We start from the raw sequence: 5,171 nt of genomic DNA, 5'->3' as shown, positions 1-5,171 counted from the left end.
GCGCAGATTGACGCAATTTTATTGAACGACGGCAGCACCCCAACTTATGTTGGACCAGGGCGCACGTCAGTAGTTGATCTTACTTTTGCGAGGCGAACCGTAGCAAGATCATTTTAAGTGGGAGGTGTTATCTAGCTATATGAACTCTGATCATCGTGCAATACGAATAGATCTTGAGACGCAAAGCGTGCGTAATCTGTCCCGACCCATAACGGGATGGAGCATCAAGTATTTTAGCAAAGATATATTTGAAGTTATGATGCAAGCCGCTTTTGAGACTGAGGTCACAACAAGCGAAGACTTAATGCGTATACTTGTCACGGCGTGTAATGCGACGATGACTAAACGTAAGAGTACACTCTAACAAGAGTGCATTTTGGTGGACGTTAGAGTTGAGGCACTTCGCAAAGAGTGCAAACACCGCGATCGATTAGCGCAAGAGCTTTTAATACTGATCTCTATTCTACTTTTTAGGGACGAGTTCAGGTGGCACGGAATGCCCTCAAGCGATTGATCAAGCATACCCGACGGAGAAGTGGAAGAGTTCTGGGAACAGCGAACAACGCATCATTTGGTATTGTATATCATACGTTCAAGAAAGTGGCCGGGGTTCGATTGGACCCCGAACCATGACATTGGACGAGTTTAGGGAAGTGGTGAGCGAGCTTTTCCTACTCACCCAAACACGGTGTGGCCTGAATATCGTATCGATCAGCCACGAGAGTTTGAAAGGGTAACAATGATGAGATTCTTGCGGTTGCCAGGAGACTACCCAACAAGAAGGCGCCGGGACCAGATGGTATCCGAATGAGGCGCTGAAAGTTGGTATGTTGACTGCAACAAATTACACCAGGGTTTACCAGGCTGTTTTAGAGAGGCAAGTTCCCCGATGGAGTGGAAAAGGCAGGGTTGGTGTTAATAGGCAGACAAACCACCAGGGGAACCGGGTTCAGTTCGCCCCATTGTCTAGACAGGGCAGGTAAAGGTTTAGAACGCATCATAGTGCAACGGCTAAATGCACACACATCGAGGAGGTCAACGGACTGTCTGACGACCAATTTGGTTTCAGAAGTCGTCGATCTACAGTTGATGCGATTCAACGGGTAGTGGACATTGTTTCGGTAGCTAGAAGTAGAAACAGATACAGTGGACGGTATTGTGCAGTTGTTACATTAGATGTTACTAATGTAACTTAACAGTGCTTCGTGGTTGGCGGTGCAAATGCTTTACAGAATTAACACTCCACAAATATAACATGATATCATTGGTGATTATTTTAGAATCGTAACGATGTATGATACCACAGATGGACCGGCAGAGATTGCAGTCACATCGGGTGTACCTCAAGGCTCAGTACTTGGCCCAACGTTATGGAACCTCATGTACGACGGAGTCTACGAGTTGCAATGGTGGAAGGTGCACGGATTATCGGCTATGCAGACGATATAGTACTGTTGGTGGAAGGTAATTGTGTTGATGATATTGAAATTCTCGTTTCAGTCAGATTCGCATCATCGACCGATGGATGACCGACAACGGATTAAGATAACCCCGACCAAGACCGAGTTTATTATGGTCAGTTCCCATCAGAGGATACAGCATGGGCTATCAGGGTAGGTGATCACGTGAAGTACATTCGTCGCGCAGCTTAAAAATTACCCAGGGATGGTCCTAGATGACCGCCTCGATTTTACTTCACACATCAGGTATGCGGTGGAGAGCGACGAAGCTATGGACCACCTTGGTAAGGATGATGCCTAATAAGGCGGGTCCGAGTAGTAATGCTAGGCGAGCAATTGCTCTTACTGTTGTGGCGAGTCCGGTATGCCTCGCCCATTTGGTGTCATGCCCTTGGGCGTTGCTAACCATCGGAGCAATGGCTACGTCGGTTTTACCGGCCAGTAGTCCAGCAGTTATCTCTTCTTTCAGGACAACTTCTCATGATGCAGTCTGCGTGCTTGCGGGAATGATCCCGCTTCATCTCCTCTGGACGAGGACTCCAGGACTTTTCATCGGAGACGAGCAGAGAACATCGCCGGATCGGTTGCACGTAACATGGAACGTGTCACAACTATGGAACGATGGCAACGAGAATGGGATGAGAGTGTTCACGGTCGGTGGACATGCCGTCTCATACCCGACGTCAACAGATGGATAAGTAGAAGATTTGGTGGTGTAGATTTCTTTCTTTCTCAGTTTCTTTCCAGCCATGGCTTCTACGCCTACCAGCTTCATCGGATGCAGTTAACGGGTTCGCCGCTATGTGATGCGTGCGAGGAACCTGGGCGCGACACGATATTAGCGTCATGTTGAATTGATCATCAGACTTCAGCATCAAGTCGACGAGGAGTTAACGCCGGAGAACATCATCGAAGTTATGTCTGCTAACGAATGGAGCATGGTTCATCAAGCAGTACGGACGATTATGATTCGACAACAACATCGACGACACGTCATCGAACGAGGCGAACGACTTTGCTCGCCAACATCCAGTTGGCCTTGCAGGCTTCCCAGCGACAGTACGACGACGGTAACACAGATATCATCGTAGTTCATCGTAGCTTCATCGCCGAGGGGCTGGGCAGTGGCTAATCACCACTGTTGGAAGCCATTCGTTGCCTGGGATGATGGACATCCACACCGCCCAGTGACGTCGATACCCTAACGGGTGATCCACTCGGGGCCGGTTGAAGGCACGGAGGGTTTTAGTGAGTAAGAATCTCACACTACCGGGGTTGATCACCCAGGTGTCTTATGCAAATTTCCCCTTCGATAACAAAAAAAAAAAAAAAAAGGTAGCCAAATGCCTCGTCATCTATTAGTGACGCGCATGAATGGATTAACAGATTCCCTCTGTCCCTATCTACTATCTAGCGAAACCACAGCCAAGGGAACGGGCTTGGATGCACTAGCGGGGAAAGACCCTGTTGAGCTTGACTCTAGTCTGGCATTGTAAGGCGATATAGGAGGTGCAGCATAGGTGGGAGGAGCTTCCTCGTGGAGCTCGCCTCTGAGATACCACCACTCTTACTGTTGCCTTACTTACATGATTGGGTGGAACAAGCGCGGGCTGATCGTGCGCCTCCTCCCGGGGGGCTGTGGCGGCGGTTCGCCTCGCCTGCAGCAATGCGCGTGTTCTCGCTCAGCGTCCAGTGTCGCTGGGTGGTGCCGCCAGGGGAGACTGCATCGTAGCATCGTCGTGTGTAGCGTGTTACCCGCGTGACCGTGACGTGGCGCAGGTACAAGCTTGCGTACGTCGGTGCATTCGTGGTGCACTGCTTCTGCGCGGTCGATCGTTTATGATGTCACGTTGCCCCCGGTTCCGCGCCGCCCGGCTCGAAGACTCTGGACAGGTCCTTTCGGTCCACGTCATGGACAGTGCCAGGTGCGGAGTTTGACTGGGGCGGTACATCTCAAAACGATAACGGAGGTGTCCAAAGGTCAGCTCAGTGTGGACAGAAACCACACGCTGAGCATAAGGACAAAAACTGGCTTGATCCCAACGTTCAGTACACTTCGGGACAGCGAAAGCAGCCTTACGATCCTTTTGGTTATAACGAGTTTTAGCAAGAGGTGTCAGAAAAGTTACCACAGGGATAACTGGCTTGTGGCCGCCAAGCGTTCATAGCGACGTGGCTTTTGATCCTTCGATGTCGGCTCTTCCTATCATTGTGAAGCAAAATTCATAAGCGTAGGATTGTTCACCCTTTCAAGGGAACGTGAGCTGGGTTTAGACCGTCGTGAGACAGGTTAGTTTTACCCTACTGGTGTGCTTATAGTCGCTATCTTAACGGAATTCCTGTGCAGTACGAGAGGAACCACAGGTACGGACCACTAGCTCAATACTAGTCCGACCGGACTTTGGTATGACGCTACGTCCGCTGGATTATGCCTGAACGCCTCTAAGGTCGTAGCCAATCCGAGCTGATAGCGCTTCTCAAACCCATTAGGTGTTCGGAAGCTAGCGGGCCTAACAACCCTCTGAGATCCGTTGGAGTCTGCGTCTGCAGCCCGGCGTCTCATCCCGCTATACCTAGGCCGCAATGAGTGGAGTTCGCTGCACGTGTTAGTACCGTAACTGGGAACGCCGTTGGCTTGAGCTCTGCCCAACGTGGATATACCTAGTTTCGACACCTATCAACCGCCCGCAAACGACGGGACTTCAGGCTGGGAGCTGCGAGTTGTAGAGATGCGTTCGCATCGATCCTCTCAGAGCGACCATGGCAGTGGTTTGTCCGTGTGCCCCTTCCTCGATGTGCGCAAGCTCGTCTTGGTCTGGGGACCACGTCGACACGGGGGATACTCTTGTGAGAGCATGAGTGTACTAAGTTGAGTGTAGCAAGGGAACGCGTGCCCCTTCCTCGTTGGCGTAACTAACCATCTTGGTCTGGGGACCGTGGTACCGTGCTCTGGTGAAGCTTGGTGCGTGCTCCTTCCTTGTCAGACAGTGACTTGACCTGGTCTGGAGACCGTTCCTTTATACTAGTGGACAAGAGTTGGCTTCTTCCGTGTCAGACAGTGACTTGACATGGGATGGAGAAGGACATAACACTAATGAGCTTGTCGGCGTGCCTCGTTCTCGACTTGATTGTCTTGATGTGAGGACCGTGCGGACCACACCAGTAAGCTTACATGCTCGTTACAAGTTGTATAAGTTGACCCGTTTGGCCCGGTTGCCTTGCACATGATGGTGTTGACCATGTTCGGTTAACAGGTCGTGTGTCGAGGTGGTCGGCAGCAGTAGTAGGATGTCTTGTGCATGTGACGTGTTGACCTGGTTTGGTCGGTGTGTCGTCGTGTGCGAGACCTACTTACCCGTTAGTTTTCAAGTTGTATTATGTGTTGACTTGGTTGACGTGTCATGTGCTTGGATGATTAGCGTACGGGTCATGTATGGTGCCTTGCTTCAGTTGAAGGGATGTACTAGTACAGTTGTATTAATCGTTTATTTCACGATCTGGTCTTTGGCTGGATCGTGAAAAAACATAAGTAAATCCTGAACTCGAGGAAAGCGCCAATGACAACGTTTTGACTGGAGCTCCCTAGCATTCGGCTTTTCTACTTTGAAGGGATGCACTGTTGTATGAATTGTTTATTCACGAACTGGTCGTTTGATTGGATCGTGAAAAAAACGCTCAGTCCCAAATCCTGAACTCGACAGGAAAGCGCTG

The 5,171-nt window shown here is 50.2% G+C and overlaps 1 pseudogene; it reads left to right on the top strand.

Moving 5' to 3' along the window:
* Positions 1 to 4,235, top strand: part of LOC120907580 — a 9,021-nt pseudogene extending 4,786 nt beyond the window's left edge.
* Positions 4,236 to 5,171: the final 936 nt, after the last annotated feature.

Source organism: Anopheles arabiensis, assembly GCF_016920715.1.
Source record: "Anopheles arabiensis isolate DONGOLA chromosome X unlocalized genomic scaffold, AaraD3 X_pericentromeric_contig0011, whole genome shotgun sequence".
Lineage (NCBI taxonomy): Eukaryota > Metazoa > Arthropoda > Insecta > Diptera > Culicidae > Anopheles > Anopheles arabiensis.
This window is presented reverse-complemented; position numbering and strand designations above follow the sequence as displayed.